Source organism: Mauremys reevesii, linkage group 2 (genome assembly GCF_016161935.1).
Source record: "Mauremys reevesii isolate NIE-2019 linkage group 2, ASM1616193v1, whole genome shotgun sequence".
Lineage (NCBI taxonomy): Eukaryota > Metazoa > Chordata > Testudines > Geoemydidae > Mauremys > Mauremys reevesii.
The window spans coordinates 106477239-106504938 of record NC_052624.1 but is presented as its reverse complement, the minus strand read 5'-3'; the positions used below and the strand labels follow the sequence as shown (position 1 = coordinate 106504938).

The 27700-nt window shown below is 43.2% G+C and overlaps 1 long non-coding RNA gene across 1 annotated transcript in view; it reads right to left on the bottom strand.

Moving 5' to 3' along the window:
- Positions 1–2192: 2192 nt before the first annotated feature.
- LOC120398579 overlaps positions 2193–27700 on the bottom strand; it is a 186357-nt gene continuing 160849 nt past the window's right edge. Inside the window, exons 5-6 of the long non-coding RNA XR_005594549.1 lie at positions 15371–15477; positions 2193–2229 (exon numbers count right to left, since the gene is read on the bottom strand). This is a non-coding gene — a long non-coding RNA (uncharacterized LOC120398579). The remainder of the gene's footprint in view (positions 2230–15370; positions 15478–27700) is intronic.

The window sequence follows — 27700 nt, the reverse complement described above, 5'->3', positions numbered from 1 at the left end:
CAAGCTGCAGAGAATCCTCTAGCAAGTAACCCGTGTCCCATGCTGCAGAGGAAGGCAAAAAACCTCCAGGGCCTCTGCCAATCTGCCCTGGAGGAAAATTCCTTCCCGACCCCAAATATGGCGAACAGTTAAACCCTGAGCATGTGGGCAAGACTCACCAGCCAGCACCCAGGAAAGAATTCTCTGTAGTAACTCAGATCCCATCCCATCTAACATCCCATCACAGACTACTGGGCATACTTACCTGCTGATAATCAAAGGTCAATTGCCAAATTAATTGCCAAAATTGGGCTATCCCATCATACCATCCCCTCCATAAACTTATCAAGCTTAGTCTTAAAGCCAGATAGATCTTTTGCCTCCACTACCCCCCTTGGAAGGCTGTTCCAGAACTTCACTCCTCTAATGGTTAGAAACCTTCATCTAATTTCAAGTCTAAACTTCCTAGTGTCCAGTTTATATCCATTTGTTCTTGTGTCCACATTGGTACTTAGCTTAAATAATTCCTGTCCCTCCCTAATATTTATCCCTCTGATATATTTATAAAGAGCAATCAGATCCCCCCTCAACCTTCTTTTGGTTAGGCTAAACAAGCCAAGCTCTTTGAGTCTCCTTTCATAAGACAGGTTTTCCATTCCTCGGATCATCCTAGTAGCCCGTCTCTGAACCTGTTCCAGTTTGAATTCATCCTTCTTGAACATGGGAGACCAGAACTGCACACAGTATTCCAGATGAAGTCTCACCAATGCCTTGTACAACGGTACTAACACCTCCTTATCTTTGCTGGAAATACCTCGCCTGATGCATCCTAAAACTCCATTAGCTTTTTTAACGGCCATATCACATTGGCGGCTCATAGTCATTCTGTGATCAACCAATACTCCGAGGTCCTCCTCCTCCTCCGTTACTTCCAGCTGATGTGTCCCCAGTTTATAACTAAAATTCTTGTTATTACTCCCTAAATGCATGACCTTGCACTTTTCACTATTAAATTTCATCCTATTACTATTACTCCAGTTTACAAGGTCATCCAGATCTTCCTGTAGGATATCCCGGTCCTTCTCTGTGTTAGCAATACCTCCCAGCTTTGTATCATTTATTAGCACATTCCCACTTTTTGTGCCAAGGTCAGTAATAAAAAGATTAAATAAGATTGGCCCCAAAACTGATCCCTGAGGAACTCCACTAGTAACCTCCTTCCAGCCTGACAGTTCACCTTTCAGTACGACCCGTTGTAGTCTCCCCTTTAACCAGTTCCTTATCCACCTTTCAATTTTCTTGTGAAAAAGTTGCTAATGGAAACAGAGAAAATTTAGCAAATCTCTATGCTTGTGAAAATGGAACTTTAAGAAAAACCAACTCCTGCTTTTGATTTTTATAACTAAAATACACAGATCATTGTTTGTCAAGAGAGAAAATATATAAAATGTAATAGTGAAGGAGCAGAAAGACTGTAGCCAGGCACAGCGGGGTTAAAGAACACCTGTCAATTCAGCCAGTCCCATGCCATTATACCTGCAGCCAATGCCAGGCCTGGAGCGGGAAGAAAAGAAGGGAGCCTGGCTCAGTCAGGGGCTGACTGGTGAAGAGGCAGGATCTCTCTATGTGCCTGCCTGAAGGCACAGACCAGCAACTTACCTGCCAACGCAGCCACTGGAGGCAAGTAAGTCTTCTTCTCCCAAAGGGAACCTGCAGACAAGCCCCAACTGCAGGAAAACTGGACTAGCGGGACCATGCCCCAAACTAAAAGGACTTGCATAGGCAGCAGCCCAGGAAAACAGCTCTCCTCATGACTGGGAGAAAGGTCCATCTCCCCTGTTTAGGGGTGAGCAACACAGGACCCTGGGCCCGGACCTGAGGGAGAAGGAGAGGCCAGGCCCCCTTCACCCCTCCTCCCCAACTAATGATCTAGCCACTAAGCTGCCTGGCTACTGAAGACTCTATCACAATAAGGTTACTCAAATAGGTTATTTGGGGGCACAGAGAGGAAAATTCTACAAGCTTTAAATTTCTTGTTACAGTGTTAGGCCAGTGTCCTTCAAACTGCTCTATGCAGTCAGAGCGTTAGATATGTGAGGCGCTCCACTGAAGTCAATGGGACTTTGCACTGAGTCCACCCATGCAGAGTGGCTTGTAGAGCTGAGACCCTGGAGTGAGACTTTTCTTTAGGGTCTGTTACCCCATTGCTGTACATCTGTCCTTTCTTGCCCAAGCTACTGGGAATTATGTCTGTTAACAGAGAAGAGTTTATAATGATTAGAGCTGAGCTAGAACACCTTACAAATATCCATAAATGTTGATCTCTATACAAAACTGAATTTGCTTTATCTCTGTTAGAGCCCCTTCTGTGTTCATTCTCCACAAATGTTTTGAATGAGTTTTCTGGAAGGAATCTTCAAAAAAAAATAGTGAATTTAAGCAAATATGACCCACATATTCAAAATTATTCATGAATTCCTTCATGTAGCTTTTTCTTGTCTGAATAGCTGGGAAATAGTTCATAATGGACCTAATTCTGATGCCCTTATTCATGGTGAGTAATGCATTACTCCATGAGAAACGCCATTGAAGTTATAGACTAAAGTTCTATTCAGTAGGAGTAACAGAATCTGGCCCAGTGACATTTCATATTCAATAGAGCTGGCCAGAAAAGGGAATTTCCATTTCATGGAAAATTTTGGTTTGCGTTTCTTTTTGCACCAAAATGAATTGTCAACATTGCAGAATTATTGACAAAATATAGCAATTTGTTTTGATGACCATCTTTCTATTTCGTGACTACCATCAGCCAGCCCACCTTCCAGCTGGATGACCAGGCACCTGGGTAGCTGGCAATCAGGAAAGCAAGCAAGCATCCAGGACACCAGGAAGCTGGCCAGCAGGTAAACCACAAAGCCAGGTAGCTGGGGAACCACACAGCCAGTAAAGTGGCTAGGCAGCTGAGGAGCCATGGACAGCCATAAGCAGGACCGGTGGGCTGCCAATTAGCTGGCCAGTCAGCTGGCCAGTGTCCCTACCTGTTTTCCTGCCAATGTACCTGCCTATTGTCTGGCTGGCTGGTGGGTAGGCAAGAAGGCTGACCAGTTTCACATGAGCCAGCCAGCCTTCTTGTATACCTGCCTGATTTTCCTTATATACCTGGAATAGATTTCCATCAGAAAATTTTCAGCCAGCTGTAATGTTCAATTTTTAAAATCCATGTTGGATAAGTTGGGGTACGTTTACACTTACCGGGACGGTTGACGCAGCGAGTTCGACTGCTCGTAGTTCGAACTATTGCGTCTGATCTAGACGCGATAGTTCGAACCCCGGAAGCGCTAGTTCGAACTCCGGTACTCCACCGCGGCAGGAGGAGTTGCCGGAGTCAACCTTGGAGCCGCGGAGTTCGCTTCCGCGGCGTCTGGACGGTAAGTAAGTCGAACTAGGGTAGTTCGAATTCAGCTACGTTATTCACGTAGCTGAATTCGCGTACCCTAGTTCGACCCCCGAGCTTAGTGTAGACCAGGGCTTAGTGACATAAGACAAGTGGAGTTATCTCTGTTTTCTGAGTGGATATTATGTAACAAATCAATGCCAAGCATTTTAAAATCAAGAAACAGGCCCACAAAACCATGAGATTGTCTTAAAATTATTGAGATTTAAAACCCCACCACCATCACCACCACCATATTTTGGGTTTGTTTACTTGGAGTTTGGTTTTGGAGGCTTTAGAGGGCATGTTTTCAAGTTTTTCTCCACAACCATGAGAGATAGAAACTTGCTGTATTTTAAATGAAAGCTGATATTCTCTTGAGATCATGAGTGCTAAGGAGCTGGAATTTTCAGAAGATGTCAGTTATCACAAAGCCTGTGATAAAATTGTGAGAGTTGGCAACACTAAACTAACACCGTGTGAATTTCAATATTCTAGTCAAATACATTATTGGAAAACATATTTGGCAAATATTTATATATTTGAGCTCATAATTCATTTTTCTGCAAGCATTACTGTTAGTAAAGTTTGTATATTTACAGAATGAGAACTCAGAAGGGTCATGGAAACAGCGATATAGAACACACTTTGTATTTGACCAAATATTTTCAGATTTTTCTCCATTATGTGGTCAGCTCAGCTGTCTGAAAATATTTACAGTTTACCTAAATTCACCCAGCAGCATAATAAATCCTAAAAGTTAACACAGTTGAAGTGAAATCATATAAAACATCAACCTGCAAAACTTTTTGATAGTATTGGATAAGCTCTATTCAATATCTTGCTAATAATGCTAGATTGAGGCTCAGCTTCCTGCCTTTAGACTGCAACCAGAGCACAGGCTACATCACCTTAGAGGCACCGGATATTTTCAGAAACAAGGTGGGTAAAGTCTTTTATTGGACCAGCTTCTGTTGGTGGGAGAGACAAGTTTTTAAAGTTACACAGAGCTCTGTGTCAGGTCACTGCATACAACAATGGATATTTTCAGCAAAGCAGATAGAGAATCCTTTACTGTGAAAAAAAACAAATCTGCAAACGAGCTAAGGCAGGTTAGACTCATCATCAGTCTGCCTCCCACTCCATAGATGATGCTTATGGCTTTAGAATAATTGGTTAGACTTAATAACAACTTATTTATCATTGTCACTGTTGCAGATGATAATGAAAATGTTTTTTATGCTGTAGTCAATGCAAACAAAACACTGGCTTGCTAGCCACCTTTCTCAACATTTCATGAGTTGCTGGCTTTCTGTAAACCATAATGATCTGTGAGGATGGTGTGGTGGGAAGAGACTGTCAGCATTTGTTACTAAAACAGTCTAAGATTTGCTGCTGGGGAGGCTGAGGTTATGAGTCTTTAGGCAGAGTGGGATGGGTTTATGCTGCTGCTGTGGTAATTGTCTACCGGTGAACTATTTTTGTGCCATATGATTCTGCTGGGTGAATTTATGTAATTTGCACATTAAACTGTGGTTAGGAGGCCAAGATCCTGTATGTGGTGTTCTTTTATTTTTTCTTTATCTCAAATAAAATAAAATGTAAAAAGATATACTAAGTAACCAGCAGAATGATTCAATTGGCTGAGCACTATAATCTACCAGGGTACATTTACACTGGAATAAAACCCCCATGGCACGGCTGAATCTGGCGCTTGGGCTGCAGGACTAAACATTGATGTGTAGACGTTCAGGGTCAGACTGGGGCCTGGGCTCTGGGACCCTCCCCCATCATGGGGTCCCAGAGCTTGGGCTGCACCCCAAGCCCAAATGTCTACACAACAAATTTTCAGCTCTGCAGCCTGAGTCAGCTGACTTAGGCCAGCTGGGGATATTTAATTGTTGTGTAGACATACCCTTAGAGGCCTGGAACCCAAGTTAGTCAAACAACTGCCTGCAGCAGACAAGTTAAAACAGGTTCTATACCCTGACATGAGTGAGGATAGTTTGTCATGGTGATTTGTAGAAGTTGGGTTATTTGCCTCCATACTGTGGGGCGGTTTGGGAATATTTGTGCCGTATTTAATTGTGATAATTGATGACTGGGCTCTTCATCTCTGAATTCACTTCACCTGTGTGCAACATTTGATAATCTGTAATAACATAATGATAACATTCCAGATCTTTAATTACTAGAGAACATAATGTAGGTCCAGTGGAACACCTAGAGCCAGATTCTGAGAGTTGTTGAGTACCAGCAATTTCCATCTGACTGCAGTGGGAACTGGAGTGTTGAACACCTGCCAAGATCGGGTCATTAGAATGAAGTTGCACTAACTAAATCCCACTTAAACTCTAAAGCCTATGCATGACTTAAGTTTCACTACAGCCCACTTAAGCAAGACATAGGTCTTGGGATTTAAGTGGAATTACACAGTTCATAGGCCTGTTCTGCCTTGCTGCACAAGGGTACATTTCACCATTAATTATTTTTCTCGTGAGTGAAAAAGAAATATTTCACACATTGCAATAATCTATCTCGTACAAGTACCACATATGCTGTTCAATATCTGTGCCTGAAGGAACTTATGCTGCTAACATACCAGGTCCAGTATCAATGTCCAGTGAATGAGGTCCAGCAAAGTAGAAACACAGTAAAAGCATATAGAATCACTACAAGCTTTGGGCCAAAAATGAAAACCAGTTCTACTATTGGAGCCACGATGTATAAGAATAAGTATAAGCTGTTGTTTAGGTTTTAATGCATTTGTAATATTATCTCCAGGATTTTTAAATTTAGATTAAGCTCTTCTTTCAGCTGAGGTACAGTATTTCTAAAAGCTACTACTAGATGTAATTACATTAATTGAAGTAAGATTCTGAACTATAATTCTAAGAGTTTTTTATTATGAAAATTCCTCAACTTTCTGACATGCTTAGTTTTATGATACAATTAAACATTGGCAGTGAAGTTTATTGGCATCTGTATAACATTACTGTCATTTTAAAACAATTTTATAATTAATGATGGCAGTAAAGATGCATGAAGTAGATGAGCAAAAATGTGACATACATATAAACCTGAAGATATTTACCAGCCACAGGACACAGATATACTATTTAACTGATCTGTAAACTACACATTCAACATTTAGTAGAGGACACAGTGAAACCAATAAGTGAGCAAAATGTAACATCATGAATTTCAAAAGAACTCTTAATGAAAATACAATCATACTTTTTTAGAAAATGTATTTGTGTGCATTTATATGTCTACACCTATATCTATGTATAGATATTTATATAAAATGAAAACAAGAAGTATTATTTGCAGCACAGTTTGTACCAAAAAGTCAAAAATTCTATGTCTGCATCAGTGGATGGCAAAGGTTTGGGACAGATTTTTTATGTTTCCTGAGCCAGCTCACCCATTCCTCCTTCATTCATGTATCTCTATATATTTGTATGTGTATATTCATCCAGGTTTGTTTTCAGTTAAAAAAAAAAAGAACCTTGATTACCCTTTCAGCCTTAATTCCTCAGTCTGCTCCATATTCTGGTCTCACCAATTTAGTCTTCAACGGTCCTTTTCACTCCCATTACATTTTCCCAGGTTGATAATGAGATGCCTGTGAAGGTGGATCTTTCTGCTTGCTCTGATCCCCATTGAAGGCAGTGAGACCAAATACACGTGCAGGGGCCTATCTGCATGGAGCTCATTGCAACATTCAGGGCTAAACCTAAACCCAATTCCCAACATCTTTCCAACTCCCAATGCATATTGTCAGCTAGTCTAGTTGCCAGCCTCCCCTTCTCTCCACTCCTACTGAGGCTTTTACTCAACAACTTTCCAGTCTTCAGCTAGGTCCTCAGTGATAACTGTGCCAACCCCCACCCCATTATTTTAAATAAATTGACTCTCTGACTGGAATTTAAGAAACAAACCTACTGATGATCCAAAATTGAGACTACAGCTCAGGTTCTCCTAGCTGGGTTGGTTCTTCAGACCTAAAAGGAGTAAAAACATTTTTGTCCCTAAACCAGGTACATCTGTTGAGTAAAAAGATGCTACCTTTACATAGTTACTATACTTGCATCACTTGTCTGTCCTAATGTGGCCCTACCCCCATCCTTTTGAAGGTAAAAAGTAACTAGCAAGTCTGGTAACTTCTCTGTCGACACCTCTCCCTCTGCCCCCCACCCTCCACTATTACTGGTCATGTCACACTTCTGCTTCATAAGGCATATTATGCTTCTAAACCCTATGATACGTGAGATGAGTCATCTCAGTTTCAAGCACTGTAGGGCTTCCAAGTAGAGCCATGCTTGTGGGCTTTCCTAAGGGTGAGGGCCTAGAGTGCTGAGACGGTTGAAGTGAACTTGTGCTTGGGGCACAGAAGAAAGGTTTCCAGACTTAACCATATATGTATTAACACTTGTGTAAAAATTCTGACTAACTTCCTTGTTTGCTCCTGGTTTCCTACATTTAAAAGGTAAGACTTTTATTTTTCACTACTTCCCATTGTGAGCAGTAGCATGGTAGAGATTCACCTAAACCCACAGTCTGATAGAGAGAGAGAGAAATCCATCAACTTTAGCACTCTGCAAATATCACACAGTACACGCTTAAATGTCTTAATATATCTGACCTACATCTCTCTCTGATGGCTACTGTCCACCTGTTTTTGTTTTGTTTTTTTCAACAGGGCTAAATCAGTCCCCTCACTCAAAGTGCCTTCTGCTGATTACTTCATCTTATCTGGAGACGCCATTACAATTCAATTATGACATGAGATTGTGGCAAAATTACACTACAGGTCTATGGGAGCACCTCAATGGCATATTAAGAGGCTAAAAAACCCTTTTATTCCCCCCCCCTTTACTTTTTATTGCATTTTAATATTTTAACATGAGTGACCAGTTGAGAATACAAATATATGACTGGATTTTTCATGTGAGTAATGTTGCACAATCATATAAATAGTCGCACTTCTTATATGAGTGTGACTACCCCCATAAACATGAACTCCCCAGTGTGCGCAAGGGTTACACAGTCTAGTGCATAATGTGCAGACTTGCAACCCTCACTTGTTTATGATGCACAGAGTCCAAAGCGCCCTAGCTGATCTACCTTATTCAGTGACAAGAATTATCCTGACCGACATTAAATAGTATACCCCAGTGAAGTCTATACATCCTGAGCTGTCACTTATAAAACTAAAAATAACTGGCACTTCATATAGCTTAATGGAAACGAACAAATCCATTCTTCCTTTGAGTGATTGTGAAAAGGGAAACAATGCAGCATTGTGTTACATCCATCTAGAGTCCTCCTCATATAACCTTGATGAATTCACTTGATTAATCTATATAAACACAGAGGGGAAAATAAGGATAATAAAAGCAGAGATAAGGCCATCAAGATAAACATTGTCACAAAAAGAATATCATGAACCACAGATTATATTTAAAGTCAGAGAACCACTAATAGTTTGGAGACACTCTTTAATTTATACTGAAAGCATCCTGCATCTATAATGCTACAAAGATCTTAGCTTATGAACCACTCCAGCATACAAAATATACTAATGCAACTGCAATAGGGAAAAGCTTAATACAAATAAGGCCTGATTTTGCTCTCATGCTGTTGTCAGTCAGGAGTAATACCACTAAAGTCAGTAGTGACCTCTTGATTACTTACTATTTATGTTATGTTAAGACCCACAAATGTCCTAGACACTGTCCAATCATATAGTGACACATGGTCCCCTTACTAATATATAATGTAGTAGGGTCAACTTAGTAGGCTCATCAGGGGCTTCCCTCCCCAAACATGAGTCTCAGAATGGTCTTGACAGTGTCCCCCCCAGGTCTCGGTCTAAGATTTAGAAAGCTAATTAGAGCCCTCCTGTAGCTTAAATAGGCTTATTAGGCCCCTCTACATCATTCCCTGACAACTTTAGTAGGTTCTCAGGATGCTACTGAGTCAAAATAGACTCATCAGCTTCCACTGAGCCAGAATAGGATGCTGGGGAACTAAACATCCTGCTAAGGTTCACAGGGGTTGGGATGGTCCCCAATGAACATAAGGCTCACAGTGGAGCACTGAATAAGCATCGTAAGGCTCACTGGAAAAATGGGGGTTGAGGAGTCTACTGAGATCAACTAAAGGTTTTCCACTTCTGCTTCCCCAAAAGGTTATGTCTTCACTGCAATTAGACACCGCGGCTGGCCCATCCAGTTAACTCAGGCTCTTGGGATTTGGGCTAAGGGACTGTTAAATTGCAGTTCAAGTTCTGTATCCTAGAGCCCCACAAGCCCAAGTCAGCTGGCACAGGCCCACCGTGGGTTTTTAGTTGCAGCATAGACATACCCAAAAGGTCCACAGAAAATGGTGGCGAGTGACTCCCAAACCTCCACCTAATTCCTTTGCTCTCTCTAGCCCCTTTCCTGCTCCTTCAGTGCTCTGCAGCACTCCTAAGGTCTGCTGGAGCAGGGATCCCTTCCTGTGGATCTGAAGAGATGTCATTGGGGGGTGCATAGACTTAGAAGTTTGATGGGAACACTGATATTGGGAGGGATTCAGAAGAACGTGGGGCATGCCTCCCACTGTGCAGGAGGACAACTTCCCTCCCTCTAGTTACATTCTCCTTTTTCCCTCTTGTGACTCCGGAAATGCCAATTAGACCAAATTAGCAAGCTCCAAGAGTAGCCAATTCTGTTGTTCCTATTACCCTGATGATTGTCTTATCAGAGGGTCTAATCACCTAATCTTTGATCCTGTGCACTAGATTTTGATTAGATGAATCCAGTAAACTAAGTTTTAGTTCTCTCCTCCCTTCTACACTTTGCTTTGTTTAGCTACAAAGAGGCAAAAAGTTGAAGTCTTTCTGGAATTTGGTGAACACTTCTGTTCTTATGGTGCCAAGGGACAGAACTCCCTTGTCTCGCCTACTAGAAATACTGTTGAAAAATTCTACCTCAGACCCTGACCTAACCTTCCAGCTTTGTATATTCCTTATTTTCTAGATGAAACAAAATCAGGCGTATGATGGAAATTCAGTTGCAATCAGTTCCCATGGCTCCAAAATAATGTAAATAATAATGCTAACATATTGAGGACATATCACAACAAGATAAATGTATTGCACATATTGTAGGTACTCTGTTGCAGACAAACAAGCACTAGATAAATACAGACATTGTAAAAAATGAGCAAACAGTGTTAAATAACATGCTTTTCACAGTGCTTGTTCCAGAGTATATCAAAGTGACAATAACAACTGGCAAAACCAAATGGCTCAAACTTTTCCTTAACAGTCAAAAGACTGGAATTACCACTCATTGGGACAAGTTGGATTTTTAGAGAGAAGATTACTGAGAGGATAGGTATGTTTTCTGTGGTGAGTAGAAATGGCATTTTTTTTAAATGACACATTATTTGAAGAAAAAATATTAAAATTTGTAATGTAATGGTTATGATAAATGTTATTTCACATCTTTAGGGGTGAGTAAAGTCTGTAATCAGTATCCCTTTAGAATAATTTGGTGTTATTCAGTGCAATTTGTCTTTGGTCATAGACCCTACCATTAACTAGCACAAACATCATCCAGAACAAAAATTTTGCCAATAGTTGCTGGTCAGATTAATCTTAAAATCCATGAGCCCTCCTGTAGCTTAAATAGGCTTAAGGATTAATTTTAAAATAGGATTAATCTTAAAATCCAATGACAAGAGAAAGGAAGCGGGGAATGATAAAGAATAGGAGAATCATGATTAAATGCTATAAATATCTGATCAAAAAGGCTTTTATTAGGGACAAATTCTGCCCTTAGTTGTACAGGAATGAGTCAATTTAATTAAATAGAGTTACTTTGCATTTAAACTAGTATAAGATGATCTGCAGGGTTTTTTAGCTGTTGCTTCTGCCTTCACTTGAGTCTGTTTGTTCATGATCTAGAGTGACTTTTTCCATCTGGCAGGGCATAGTGTTTGGATCATGAAAAAACAGAAATTGTTTTTTAATCAAACTTGAACCTTTACTGAATAAAAAACAGACGCTTCTGGATTCAGCTGGGCAAATAAGAGTTTTAAAAGACAGGAAACCTGCGTAGGCCAAACTCAATTTAAAACAACAAAGATGGAAATGGAAAGAGCAGAAGAGACTATTGAGTCCCCTAAGGACATCTTCATGCAAAGCTTAAATTCCCGTATATGATATTCATTCATTGTGATAATGGGCACCCTAGAGAGACAAACGGAAAAAGATGCATGCTGGAAGTAAAATTTGTTTCTATAGCTAAATTTGGAGTAACTATGATAATAAGCTGTTGTTTGGTGAGGCTAGTCAGGGAAGGTCTCTGGAGTATATAAGAAACTAAAAGCAAACAAAACAAAACCAACAAACAAAATAAAACCAACAAACAAACAAAAAAAACCCCACCTTGAAATAGATTAGGCCTTTCTTAACACTGAAGTAAGACTTTTGCAGAATCAATCAGGCCTCATCACTTATAGTAATTTACAACCTAGCTGTAAGAAATCTTTTGTGCAAATCTTACATTTCACTATGAATTATTAAAGACAAATAGATTAATACCATACACTCAGCCTTCCAAGTCCTTGAAAGTAGCATTTAGTGTGTTGCAAAAAAATCCAAATGCCTGACACATCATAATTTCAGAGACAAAGGATTACAGCTTTTTTCTTTCCCCCATTCAACTACAGCCTTTTAGAAATGAAACATTATGTGTTAAGATAAAATCCAAAGTAAAATATCAATGCATGATGAGGGATAAAAGGGGCAGTCCCAGGAGGATACTTAGGAGTAAATTAAAATCAGCACATCCTGTAATTTTAACCAAAATGGTTACTTTACTGAGATCTGTGAAAATTATAATGGAAAGTACCTTTTTCAGACCTTTACCTTTACCTTTCCCAGACCTGAAGAAGAGCTCTATATTGCTTGAAAGCTTGTAGCTCTCACCAACAGAAGTTGGTCCAATAAAAGATATTACCTCACCATTTTGTCTATTTAATGGGAAATAACATTTCTCTAAAGTATGTAATCAGTCATTCACAATGTGCTGTCAATTATAGCAGCACCTGTTACACTGTAGTTATTGTTAAGTCAGCATTTTAAGTGAACATGATCTCTTTAAACTACATGTTTTGGGTGGCTGAAGCTCAGATCAATTAGTTCATCTGTTTTTGAGAGTTTCATAAAATAGTACAGATAAATCGGGTTTTTTTGTTTGTTTTGTTTTTTTTAAATTCATAGATTTTAAAGCTAGAAGGGAACATTTTGATAATTTAGTCTGACCTCCAGCATAACATAGGCCATAGAATTTCACCCAGTAGTTCTTGAATCAGGCCCATAACTTCTTGTTGTGCTATGGCATATCTTTTAGACTTGATGTAAAGACTTCAAGTGACAGAGAGTCCACTGCATCCATAAGTAAATGGTTTAATCATGGCCAGATTTAGGGGCAGGTGACCTCCTGGGATGCCAGACATGGGAGCTGCTGGACTTAGGGTGCAGTTTTTGTTATTAGCAACAAAAGGGCAAATAAAATGTTTGAAGTAACATGTTTCTGGTGTTCCATATGTGGATTCATTTTTCACTAACCTCCTAAAAAAGTTGTGGGCAACCTGCGGCCGCATGCGGGAATGTCCCCACCACTTCCCGCAGCTTCCATTGGTTGGGAATGGAGAACCATGGCCACTGGGAGCTGTGAGTGACCATGCAAATGTAAACGGAAGGTCTGTAAATGTAAACAAAAAGTAGTGGGCCGCAGGGACTTTCTGGCCACCGCTTCCCACAGCTCCCAGTGGTCGGGAACAGAGAACCATGGCCACTGAGAGATGTGGAGTGTTGTGCCTGCGGACGGTCAATGTCAGCAAAATGTCTCATGGCCTGCAATCAGATTACCCTGATGGGCTGCATGTGGCCCATGGGCCGCAGGTCGGCCACCACTGTAGGTACATATAGATGTGATTAAGTGACCTCTTAACCTTCTCTTGGATAAACAAAAGAGGCTGAATATATGTTTCTCGCTGTTCGACAGACCTCACCTCACTCTTGTAGTTCTTCTTTGATGCCTTTCCAATTTGTCAAGATCCTTTTAAAGGTGGGAACACCGGAACTTGCTACAATATTTCAATAATGGTCCAAGGACTGTATTTGTTCAGCATACCATCACATGGCATAATTCAGCTGGTTATATTGATTATCTGCCATCAGCCCTGAGTCACTTCTCTGAGCCACTGCTTTCCAACATACAGTCCTGGAAATGTGACCTACATTCTTCAGGCTATATGTACAAAGGAACTTATGTGTTGTGATGCTGAGCATCACAGTGCCTAATTTGTAGGTGCCTAGAAGATCACTTGGACTCACAAAACATGAGTTAAGTGGTCAGGCTTCCTATACAATTACTGGAGGGAGATAGGTGCCTTAGAATGGGATTCACAAAAGCCAGCACATTGGGTATCTCCCTGCCTAAGCTAGCCAATGGGAGTTGCCAGAGACAGAAATGTGTGCCAAAACCCTGCACCTCTAAGGGAGTTTAGTGCCTCCATTCTGGCTGGTGGGTAGTGCCTCCCTCTGTTTGGTATTCTCAGCTGTGAAACCTCTCCTGGAGATAGAGACATAAGTCATTTCTTGAAATGAGCCAGGGATGGAGGGGATGAAAGAAGGAGGTGGTTAGAGCACAAACCTATAATGTCACCCCTCTGTCCAATGAGGCAAAGGGTTTTGAACAGGGGCCTGCCACCTTTCAGCTGAGAGCCCCAACCACTGGGCTACAGAGTCATTCTCACTCTTTCTGGTCTAATTAATATTTAATTAAAGTGATATAACTTCACTAGGAGATATTGAGAGAGACCCACATCAGACTATTCTCTATTCCAGTGGTTAGAGCACTCAGCTGAGAGGTAACAGATCCCTGTTCAAATCCAGCCTGGCATCAGGCAATGTGGGGACTTGAACCAGAGGTCTCCAACATCACAAGTGAGTACTCTAATCACTGGGCTAAAAGTTATGAAGGAGTTCCTCCTCTTTCCCTTCCCCACTCATTTGTTTTGTGTGGAGGTAGGTGCGCTCAGACCACACTGGATTGGGCTCTGCTGGTGAGTTAGGTGGAGGAACACCGCTCTTCCCCCAGTTCATGATTCTCACTGTGGGCTAGGCATCCGGAGTAGAGTGAGGCAGCAGTGCACATACTCAGAGGTTCAAACATTGGTGCCCAGGTAACTATTGCAAAAAATGTAGGAACCTGGTGAATTTAGGCAACTACAAGGTTTGGCAGCAGCTGAGCAGAGGTTTTATGAATCCCAGTGGGGCCTAATTCTGGTATTTAGGCACCTAAAATGGTAGTTAGGTACTTAAGTCCCTTTTTTGAATCTAGCTTTCTGTTCCTAGATGTATGATGTTGCATTTGTCTGGATTAAAACACATCTTGTTCAAATTAGTCCAGCATACCAAGGCATTCAGGCCAGTCTTTTATAACTGAATGGTATCATTATTTAGCGTTCCATCAATGTTTGTGTTCTCTGCAAACTTTACCAGCAATGATTTTGTGTTTTATACCAAGTCATTTATAAAGATATTGAATAATACTGGAATGCCCAATAGATGATGAGTCCTCTTTTACAATTATGTTTTTACATCTGTCAGTTGGCCATTTTTTAAATCTATTTAGTATAGGCAACATTGATTTTGTATTTCCCTAATTTTGAATCAGAAGTCTATGGACATTGTAACAGTTACCTTTATGAACCAAATTTATAACCTCATAAAATGATGATCAATTTTGCTTGACAAGATCTTTGTTTTATAAAATCACACGAGTGGCATTACTTATGATACTATCCTTTAAACCTATCTGGATTGTATCACATATTAGCCTTTTATGGTTTCCCATGCCATTGTTGTCAAGCTAATCAGCCTATAGTTACCCAAGTCTTCCTGTTTACCCCCCTTTTGGGGGGGGGAGGGGAGATTATTGACACATTAGTTGTTTTTTTTTTCTGTTTTTTCTCAAACTTCTCCAGTATTTCAAGATCTGTTAACAAACAAAAACATGCTTCAGAGATCTTTTTGGTCAATTCTTTTCAAAACTCATGGATGCAAGTTATCAGATTTAAAAATATTCAATTTTAGTAGTTGCTGTTTCAATCCTGTCTAGTTGCTGTTGGAATAGAAAGTATGTCATTATCTCTTTAAAATGTGAATATATCATCCAAGTTTCTTCTGAAATCAAGAACAGAAATATTTATTATGCTCTTCTGCTTTTTCTGCTTCACTAATGACATTTTTACCTTCTCTGTCTAGTAATGTTGAGGATAATTGAATTTCCCAATCAGATTTTATCTTAAATAGTATAAAGTGTGATAACACAATGAAAAGTATTAACCAAGTGATATTACATTCCTTTGAAATCAAATATATCTCAAGACCTTAGATAATTTTTTTAAGGTATTACAGTAAGAGTATGTCTACACTGCAAAATTAGGTCAATTTAATAGAAGTCAATTTTTTAGAAATCGATTTAATATAGTCGATTGTGTGTGTGTCCCCACTAAGTGCATTAAGTCAGCGGAGTGCGTCCACAGTACTGAGGCTAGCGTCGACTTTTGGAGCATTGCACTGCGGTAGCTATCCCACAGTTCCCGCAGTTACCTGCGCAGATGACATACCACAGCAAGCGTGGAGCCCGCTCAGCTCACTGTCTCCATATGTCTCCGTATGTCTCCTGGGTGCTGCTGGCAGACGCAGTACTGCAGTGCTACACAGCAGCATTCCCTTCCCTTGACTTGCAGACGGCAGACAGTGCAATACGACTGCTAGCCGTCATTGGCGTCCTGTGGGTGCTCCTGGCCGACCTTGGTTAGGTTGGTCGGGGGTGGCTGGGCAGACATGAGTGCTCCTGGCTGGCCTCGGTGAGGTAGTTCGGGGGCGCCTGGACAAAAATGGGAATGACTCCAGGTCATTCTCTTCTTTAGGTTTCATCTAATGGAGATTCAGTCCTGCCTGGAATATCATGCCAGCTGTAGGCTTCTGCCTCAGGCTGCTCTCCCAGTCAGCAGCACCATGCGGTCGCATCTACCCCAGCCTACCCCTTCCTCCCATGGCTCATGAAGCCTGGACAGTAGTAAGGAACAGTTCAACTAAAGGCTAAGCAAGTGCAGAATGGTGGTAGAATGTGCCTTTGGAAGTTTAAAAGCTCACTGGCGCAGTTTAGTGATTCAGTTAGACCTCAGCGAAACCAATATTCCTATTGTTATTACTGCTTGCTGTGTGCTCCACAATTTCTGTGAGAGTAAGGGGGAGATGTTTATGGCGGGGTGGGGAGGTTGAGGCAAATCACCTGGCCACTAATTACGTGCAGCCAGACACCAAGGCGGTTAGAAGAGCACATGACTGGCCAGGCTATGCTGTGAAAGTTCTGTTTGTTTGTCCTTGATGATACCCTGCCCCCTTGGTTCACTCTACTTCCCTGTAAGCCAACCGCCCTCCCCCTCCCCTTTGATCTCCACTTGCAGAGGCAATAAAGTCACTGTTTCAAATTCATGCATTCTTTATTAATTCATCACACAAATGGGGGGATAACTGCCAAGATAGCCTGGGAGGGGTGGGGGAGGAGGGAAACACAGGGGTGGGGGTAGTTTTAGGGGCACCCCCTAGAATGGCATGCAGCTCATCATAGAAGCGGCATGTCTGGGGCTCTGACCCGGAGCAGCCGTTTGCCTCTCTGCTTCTTTGGTAGGCTTCACGCGGCACTGCTGCAGGTCCCTGTCCTTCATGCCCTTGGAGATTTTTTCAAATATTCCGGCATTTCTTCTTTTGGAACGGAGTTCTGATAGCACAGATTCTAACCCCACGTATGTACACCAGACCAGTAAAGCTAAATGGGGTAGAGACCACGGCACAGGTTGATTCAGGGTGTGCTATCACGCCTGTCTCAGGGAAGCTCGTGAAGTGTAGTCAGTTGTTGTGGGCTAAGCCTATGGGGATAACATGCATCCATGGGACAGTTGGTTATTACCTCACCATCCCAGTCAAAATCAAGATTCAGGGGAACACTACTGAGGTAGCAGCTAGTGTAGTCCCTAAACTCCCATACCCGGTGCTCATAGGGCGGGACTTCCTAGGGTTTGGAGACTTACTCCCAGTAGGACTTACTGGGAGTAGGAGACTTACTCCCAGTAGGAGGATTGGAGAAAGAGGGGAATCCTGAAGTTAATGAGGCATCCACAGTAGACTGTCAACCCCCAGTCTTCTCTGAAATATCCCCAGATTTGTTTTCCATTCCCAGACAGTGTAGAAAGTCAAAAAGGGAAAGGAGGGCAGCTAAGGCCTTGGGAACCCGAATACTGACTCAAAGCCAGAGGGTCGCTGTCATAGGTAGGTGGACCCGAACAGCTGAAAAGGAGTGCCACCCAGGAGGGAGAAGCACCCACATCTGACCCACAACGTAAGGCCTCTGAACCAGTAGAGGCAACAGAAAATGGGCCCCTAGATCTTCCAGCAGATTAGCCCATGGAGAGGAAATTTTGGATGGAACCAGGCTGAAGACCCAAGGTACGACAACATTAAGAAGGAGGTGACCAAAATAAATAGGGTCCCCATGGAAGGGGAAACCCAGGGACCAGGACCCTACTTCATAATGAAGAAGAATTTCTTCATTATGCACCAGTACAGGGGCAGAAGGTACAGCAGATCCTAGTACCTCAAAAACACGAGAATGCTGTATTAAGTCTTGCCCATAGTCATCTTTTTGGGGGGCATTTGGGGGTAGAAAAGACTCTGGCAAGGGTCCTGCGACGATTCTTCTGGCCCAGAGTACATGAAGAAGTGCGTAGGTACTGTGCATCCTGCCAGGAGTGTCAGCTGCACAGTCCCCGTCCCCACCTGAGGGCACCTTTAGTACCCCTTCCCATCATAGAGGTCCCCTTGGAGCGAATAGCCATGGACCTAGTGGGACCCCTGGAGAAGATGGCTCGGGGCCACCAGTATGTACTTGTTTTGGACTACGCTACTCGCTACCCAGAAGCCGCCCCCCCTGCGGAACACAGCCTCTAAAACGATAGCCAAAGAGCTGGTGGGGATCTTTGCCCGAGTGGGGCTACCAAAGGAGATATTAACAGGCCAAGGTACCCCCTTTATGTCGAAGCTAATGAAGGACCTCTGTACGCTGCTCCATATACATACCCTGAGAACTTCAGTTTACCATCCACAGACTGATGGGTTGGTAGAAAGGTTTAACTGAACGTTCAAGGCTATGATAAGGAAGGTGGTAAGTCAGGACGGGAAGGATTGGGACACCCTACTACCCTACCTTATGTTCGCTATCCGGGAGATACCTCAAGCCTCAACTGGGTTTTCCCCCTTCGAGTTATTATACGGGCGTACCCCTGTGGCATACTAGATATCACCAAAGAGGTCTGGGAAGAGGAACCCAATGAGGGGAGAAATATAATAGAACATGTAATACAGATGCGAGACTGGATAGCCCGGGTCACTCCTATTGTACAGGAACATTTGGAAAAGGCACAGGAGGCCCAGCGAACCCATTACAATCGCCAGGCAAAAGTCCGACAGTTCCAACCAGGGGATCGTGTGATAGTGTTGGTACCCACGGCAGAAAGCAAGCTTCTGGCCCAATGGCAGGGGCCCTATGAGGCAGTTGAACCCGTGGGGGAAGTAACCTACAAGGTGCGGCAGCCAGGATGCTGAAAACAAGAACAGATTTATCACATCAACCTTCTGAAACCCTGGCATGCACAACTGTCCGAAAAGACCTAACCCAGGAAAACAAGCCTACCAAACAGGTGAGAGTGTCCTCCAATTTAACACCAGACCAGAAGAATGAGGTGTCTGAGATGATCTTCTGGAACCAAGATGTGTTCTCGACAAAATCGGGTCGAACAACCGAGACATATCACCACATCGTCATGAACTCTGGGGCAAGAATAACAATGAGGCCGTATGGGATGCCAGGGGCCAAAAGGGAGGAAATAAAAGCAGAAGTAAAAAAAATGCTGGAGTTGCGGATCATCGAAGAATCCCACAGTCAGTGGTCCAGCCCAATCATGCTGGTGCCCAAACCTGATGGCACCACAAGGTTTTGTAACGACTTCCGGCGACTAAACGAAGTATCCCAGTTTGACGCGTACCCTATACCTCGCATAGATGAGCTAGTGGACCGTCTGGGAAATGCCCGGTACTTGACTACCCGAGACTTGACAAAGGGGTACTAGCAGATTCCCCTTGCGTAAGATGCAAAGGAAAATACTGTGTTCTCTACACCAGAGGGTCTTTTTCAATATACTGTCCTCCCTTTTGGACTACATGGGGCCCCAGCTACATTCCAGCGCCTCATGGACAAGCTATTACGCCCGCATAACAGTTATGCTGCTGCCTACTTGGACGATGTGGTCATTCATACCTCAGACTGGGAAACCCATCTAGTGAAGGTGGAGGCAGTCCTCGATACCTTCAGGCAAGCTGGCCTTACAGCGAACCCTGCCAAGTGTGCTGTAGGGTTTACGGAGGTCAAATATCTTGGCTACATTGTGGGAAAAGGTCTGGTAAAACCCCAAGTGAACAAGTTGGAGGCCATCCAAAATTGACCCCAACCAAGTTGCAAGAAACAAGTCTGGGCATTCCTAGGTGTAATGGGGTATTACTGACGATTTATCTCCCACTTTGCCACAAGGGCAAGCCCCCTGACAGACCTAGTGAAAGCCCGTGGACCTGATCTGGTGAGATTGTCTGACGCAGCAGAGGAAGCATTGACAGACCTATGGACTGCCCTCTGCAGTAACCCCGTACTGATAGCCCCTGATTTCACCAAGGAATTTATCCTGCAGACGGATGCATCAGACATGGGGTTGGGGACTGTTCTATCACAGACGGTCGGGGAGGAGGAACACTCAATTCTCTACCTCAGTAGGAAACTCCTTCCGAGGGAACAAAAATATGCAGTCGTGGAGAGAGAGTGCCTCGCCGTAAAATGGGCCATGGAAGCATTGCGCTACTACTTGCTCAGGTGCGGATTTGTCCTCGTGACCGACCATGCCCCTCTTCAATGGATGCAGAGGAACAAGGAGAAGAACACAAGGGTGACCAGGTGGTTCTTATCCCTCCAACCTTTCCAGTTCCGTGTGCAACACAGAGCAGGGAGCCATCACGGCAATGCCGATGGCTTGTCACGTGTGCGCTGTCTGACATCCCAAGCTGCCCAGCCCCTTGGTGTTGAGCAGGGTGGAGGGATATGTGACAGACCCAGGCCAGTGGGGTACAGGAGTCTGGTAGAGGGCAAATATACTGGTCACTGGATGAATAGTTTTCTGTTCCCTGAGTGACCAGAGCAGGGGCTGCACTAGAGTAATCAGGAAACTGCTAGGACCAATTAAGACAGACAGGCTGATTAGAACACCTGCAGCCAATCAAGGCAGGCTAATCAGGGCACCTGGGTTTAAAAAGGAGCTCACTCCAGTTTGTGGTGTGCATGTGAGGAGCTGGGAGCAAGAAGCACAAGGAGCTGAGAGTGAGAGGGTGTACTGCTGTAGGACTGAGGAGTACAAGCGTTATCAGACACCAGGAGGAAGGTCCTGTGGTGAGGATAAAGAAGGTGTTTGGAGGAGGCCATGGGGAAGTAGCCCAGGGAGTTATAGCTGTCATGCAGCTGTTACAGGAGGCACTCTAGACAGCTGCAATCCACAGGGCCCTGGGCTGGAACCCGGAGTAGAGGGCGGGCCCGGGTTCCTCCCAACTCCTGATCAGACACAGGAGGAGTTGACCCGGACTGTGGATTCCACGGGAGGGGAAGGTCTCTGAGGTGAGCAAATCCGCCAATAAGTGCAGGACCCACGAAGGTAGAGGAGGAACTTTGTCACAATGAGGAATGAATCAACATATATTTTGTCTGAGAATAATAGTCTCATTTAGCCACAGTTGCCACGCAGAGATATGTGAGATACCACAGTATTGCCTCAATTTAGGACAGGATAGAAGATAACTGTATCTTTGACACCTCTTTCCCTCCCTACCCACCAGACTTCTCCCTCCCTTAAGGACAAGGAGGAGCCCATTACCCGCATCCCTTCTTATTTAAAAATAAAATAAAATGTATTTTATTGTCAACCCTGAGCTCCGGGATCCTGGTCAGGTGTGACTTCAGTGCTTCCAAATTCCAGGGCTGGCTCTGTCTTCTTTCTCAGCACTGTCTCGGGATGTGTGACCCATTCAGTCTCTCCCTGGCTATTAGGCAGGCTTGAATGGTAAGCAAGGCTTCAACTTATTCTCTGCTCGGACATCAAGGTAACACACGCATCACATCCGAGGACTTGACTAACATATTTTGTTGTTGTGCTGGGTGGAATCTATATTCTACGTCAGGCTTTATCAGCCATGAAATTACAAGATGGCCACTTTGGGGGTTCTGGGTGTACGGGGTGTACTTCCCTCTCAACAGGCAATTAATCTTGTGCAGCTATGAATTCCTTCCACCCACTTTAAAGAGCTGTCTTAACATTTCTCTGCCCTGTTATTGCTTTGGTATTACTATTTTTCCTTGCACAGTGTGGATTGTGTTAGTTTTACCTGAGTAAAGACCCTGTATTCACAAGGCATTGCAAGCAGTACCAGAAGTTATATCCTGTCTGATCTGATATCAGTAAAGATAAGCTGTACTGGAAATAAAATGGAATTATTGAATCATAGAACCATTTATGGTGCTAAATAATATTAAGTGCAGTGTAGGGCCTATCCCTCTTCTAGTTCTCTGAAGAATTTGGGACACAGTAAAAGATTAATTCTGTTTCCTTAACAACAAAAACAGGAAATATAAAACACAGCCAGTGTAAACGGAAAGATAAACACTGAGAGATTGATCTGAAGTAATTCAGAATGGTTTTGAAATTAAAATCAAACATCTATCCCCTGAAATGGAACATTAGACCTGGATAAATTACTGAATAAACCATTGAATTCTACCTTATCTGATTTATCTGTAACCACCCAAACAAATAAATAACAAAGTTCAGCAGCTGCTACAGGTGCTAATTAATGATGAGTTAATTAAGGAGGTTCAGAATAATAACTGCTTCAACCACATACTTTTCTTGATTCTATTTCCCACATCTTTTGCAAGCTCTCTTCCAACCCAAAGAGGACCTCATCCCATCACAAAGTTTACTCTACCTATACAGGTTCCCTACAGTCCCAGAAAGTTTCCAATCTGCCTTACTCCCACTGCATTTCCCATTACTCTGAGTGCAGATGACACTTGAGCCTATCCACAATCCTCTTTTCTATTGTTTGCTCTTAGTCCACCCACCAATATGTCATGTGAATTTGGATGCACATTTAAACGCTGGATATGTAGCTAAACAAGATCATTCCAGGTTTAGCCATCCCTAGCATCAATAAGGAAACTGCTGATTATGTTGCTAAGCAACCAAAATCAAGCTCTGAAACTCCCAATTAAATAGTAATAGATTTAAAGGAGGGCATGACTGAAAGCAAAATATATATTTTGTGGACAAATTTTATCTACGTATCTGCAGTTTTTCACAGCTTCCTTAGAACTGAAGGAGATCATTCAATTGTCTAGTTTGATCTGTATATAAAAGACCATTCCATTTCACCCTGTTACCCCTGTATTGAGCCCAATAACATGTGTTTGACTAAAACATAACTTGTGTTTCAGCTAAAACACATTGTTATCCTTTTAGACCTAAGCAGCTACTCAAAGGTCAGGGCGTTCCAGGAACTCCGGGTGTTCCAAAGAGGAGTATAAATTAATGATACAGTCTGGTATCTTTGGTGAAATCTTCTTTATTTACAAAGAATGTACAAAGTCCTGTTTCTGAACACAGTCAAAATCACATAGCAAGGGACATTTCCTTTGTTTGCTGTTTCAAGCCCGCCTTTCCAGCCAACACTCTGGACCCTAAAAGCTTTTTCTCTTATCTTTATCTCAGAGCTACATTAGTGTCACTCCAGGCTACATTAGTGTCTTTCTCTTCACTCTCTCCCCCGTGTCTCTCTCTCTCTCACACATCTGGCCAAACAATACCTTACGGAACCTTCCATCTTCATGGTGCTAATTTCTGGGCAGACTTTATTGTCTTTGTTTTAGGTGGAGCCCCTTAAATGTCTTTTACAGGTATCTTAAAGGAAGGGCATGTTCACACTATGACAGCTATGGCAATCTACTGCCACATCCCTGGGAAGACTTTATTGAATTAAGTGTAAGTATCTTTGTGATCCATTGTATTAAATTAATGGTTTGTGTATTATTGTGGGTCGGATTTGTATGGAACCTCACAAGGTGGTGGTCTGACAGATGTGAGGAATTGAAGTTCAAAAAATTATATTGAATAACATGCCAGACAAGAATGGATTTTTGGGACAATAATGTTTCCTGGGGAATAGATTAATCCAAATTCTCTACATCCAGTTATTCAAAAATCATGCCTTAAGGAGAGGGTCTTTGCTGATTTTACCTGTTGGCTGGAGATCAAAAGTCTAACCTGTATAAAGAATCAAATGAAGTGTCCAACACATTGTTTGATTCTGAGACAGTTGTGAACTTGTAACTTGTAACCATGGGGAAAATCCAGTTATGAGTTTTGAAGGAATGACACCTACCGGAACCTGAGGTTAGAATGAGATGACTTATGGTAATTTTTTTAGCATGCATGCAAGTTCTTTTAGTGGTTTTTTAATGTGTTTTCTCTTTAATGCTTTCACCCTAAGAATAAATGTGCTTGTTTAGAAAGAGCTCTCTGGTAACTTGTAACTGAAGACAATTATGTTGTTCATAGCCTCTGGAGAGAAAGCAATGCACAAATTCTGGCCTATTTAGGGAGTCTGGCTTGCTGGGAATATCACAGTGTAGACAGGGAGCTGTGTAGCCTTGAAATACCCTGGTCAGGAGGGAGTGAGGTACAGGTCTCTGTCCAAGAGTGGTGACAGCTGGTAGCTGGAAACCTTTAAGTGGGTGCTCTTGGTGGACAACAGAGGGAAAATGCAGGTGCAGTTACCCTGAACTGTCACATATTTGATGGCAGCATATATGGGATCTAGGACAGTGTGAATTCTCATAAGCACCAGCAGTAGTAAAGTACATTAGAAGGGAAAAACATAGAGAAATGTTCATTCTTTTGGAGAAAGGAACAGTGAAATGAGAGACGAGGGAAAATGAATTATGAAGAGTTGAAGTAAGATCAGCTGCTTGAATTTCACAGAGAAATTTAGCTCAACACTGAGGAGTGGACAAAAATACAGGTGGTCAACTTGCTGTATCCTGACAACCAGAAGAGAAATAATGGTCCACATTTACAGGGAAGATCCAGCCCACTGGCTGAGAGTCCAGCAGGCCAGGGAAATCTTGGAGTCAGCTCCCTGGAGAGAAAAAAGGAACATCTGTGCTCTGTACAGACCAAATGTGTCACTGCAACAGGGATTAATGAGAGATCTACAGGTAGGCCAAGAGAGGATGCAGCTAAAGAGAGACTGGCTGCATCTGGAACCCCAGCTGCTTAAAGACCAGGAGTGCCAGCATCAGTACAAGAGAGAAGGAGAATCAGCAACAGCATGAGGAGAGAAATAGGAGAAGCCTTGTTAACAGTTAGAGAGAAAGCAAAGCACAGATGCTGGCCTGTTTAGGCAGTCTGGTTTTCTGGGAACATCACAGTGTAAGACATGGACCTGTGCAGTCTTAAACCTCCCTATCTGGTGGAGGAGAGACATGAGTCTCTGCCCCAAAGAGGTTATGTCTTGGAGTCTAAAACCTTTAGAGTGTGTGCCCTCAAGGGAACATGAAAGGGGAATGCAAGTGCAGTTACCCTGAAACTGTGACACACACCTATTAGTTTCAACAAGGCTTTAACCCAACACCAAAGAACAACAGCTAACCCAATCCATAACAACATATTCCAGAAAGGCATCCAGTCTTGATATGAAGACATCAACAGATGGAGAATCCATCACATCCATAGTTTGTTCCAGTGGTTAACTGTCATCACTGTGGGGTTTGTTTGTTTTTTTCTAATTTTAATTTGTCTGGCTTAAACTTCCAGGTTATGTCTACGCTAAGAAATTAGGTTCAATTTATAGAAGTCGATTTTTTAGGAAGCAATACAGTTGATTGTGTGTGTCCCCACTAAGCTCATTGAGTCGGCGGAGTGCGTCCACAGTACGGAGGCTAGCATCGACTTTCGGAGCGTTGCACTGTGGGTAGCTATCGCACAGTTCCCGCAGTTTCCACCTCCCATTGGAATTCTGGGTTGAACTCCCAATGCCTGATGGGGCAAAAACATTGTCGTGGGTGGTTTTGGGTACATGTCATCAGTTGCCCCTCGCTCCATGAAAGCAATGACAGACAATCGTTTTGCACCTTTTTTCCGTGCTCGTTCCATATTGCTTTCAGCAGATGGTGTAGTAGTACTGCTAACCGTTGTCATTGAAAGATCACTTCCACTGCCACTCTGCTCTCCCGCTGTGGCCTCAGATGGTGCAATAGGTTGGAAAAACTGGTCTTCCAACCACCACTTCTGCTGCCACTCTGCTCTCCTGCTCCTGTCTTGATTGATAGTGAATATCTCCATGTTGGCTGTCATGGGCTCCCGCTTCCGCTGCAACTCTGCTCTCCACCTCGCAGGTCCTCTCGTCATTCTCTATAAATATCTATTCTCGTGGCATCCATTGTCAGCCACCATTTCTGCTGCAACTCTGCTCTCCTGCAGACACCATACCATGGCAAGCATGGAGCCCACTCAGATTACCGTGGCAGTTATGAGCATTGTAAACACCTCACACATTATCCTTCAGTATGTTCAGAACCAGAACCTGAAAAAGCAGGCAAGGAGGCAACGGCAGCGTGGTGATGAGAGTGATGAGGACATGGACACAGGTGTCTCTCAAAGTAGCAATAGGGAAGGCTCATGCTGTGGAACGCTGATTCTGGGCCCGGGAAACAAGCTCCGACTGGAGGGACTGCATAGTGTTGCAGGTTTGGGATGATTCCCAGTGGCTGCGAAACTTTCGCATGCATAAGGGCACTTTCATGGAACTTTGTGACTTGCTTTCCCCTGTCCTGAAGCACAAGAATACCAAGCTGAGAGCAGCCCTCACAGTTCACAAGCAAGTGGCGATAGCCCTCTGGAAGCTTGCAATGCCAGACAGCTACCGGTCAGTTGGGAATCAATTTGGAGTGAGCAAATCTACTGTGGGGGCTGCTGTGATCCAAGTAGCCAACACAATCACTGAGCTGCTGCTTCCAAGGGTAGTGACTCTGGGAAATATGCAGGTCATAGTGGATGGCTTTGCTGCAAAGGGATTCCCTAACTGTTGTGGGGCGATAGACTGAACGCATATCTTGGGACCAGACCACCTTAGCAGCCAGTACATAAACCGCAAAGGGTACTTTTCAATGGTGCTGCAAGCACTGGTGGATCACAAGGGACATTTCACCAACTTCAACGTGGGATGGATGGGAAAGGTACATGATGCTTGCATCTTCAGGCCCTCTGGTCTGTTTGAATAGCTGCAGGAAGGGACTTATTTCCCAGAACAGAAAATAACTGTTGGAGATGTTGAAATACCTATAGTTATCCTTGGGGACCCAGTCTACCCTTTAATGCCATGGCTCATGAAACCGTGCACAGGCACCCTGGACAGTAGTAAGGAGCAGTTCAACTATAGGCTGAGCAAGTGCAGAATGGTGGTAGAATGTGCATTTGGAAGTTAAAAGCTCACTGGCACAGTTTACTGACTCAGTTAGACCTCCGCAAAACCAATATTCCCATTGTTATTGCTGCTTGCTGTGTGCTCCACAATATCTATGAGAGTAAGGAGGAGATGTTTATGGCAGAGTGGGAGGTTGAGGCAAATTGCCTGGCCGCTGATTTACGCGCAGCCAGACACCAGGGCGGTTAGAAGAGCACAGCAGGGCATACTGCGCATCAGAGAAGCTTTGAAAACCAGTTTCATGACAGGCCAGGCTATGGTGTGAGAGTTCCGATTGTTTTTCCTTGATATTAACCCGCCTCCTTGGTTCATGCTACTTCCCTGTAAGCCAACCAACCTCCCCACTTTGATCACCACTTGCAGAGGCAATTAAGTCATTGTTTCAAAATCATGCATTCTTTATTAATTCATCACACAAATAGGGGGATAACTGCCAAGGTAGCCCGGGAGGGGTGGGGGTGGAGAGAAGCACTGGGTAGGGTGGTAGAGGAGTAGAGGAGGGAAGAACAAGGCCACACTGCACT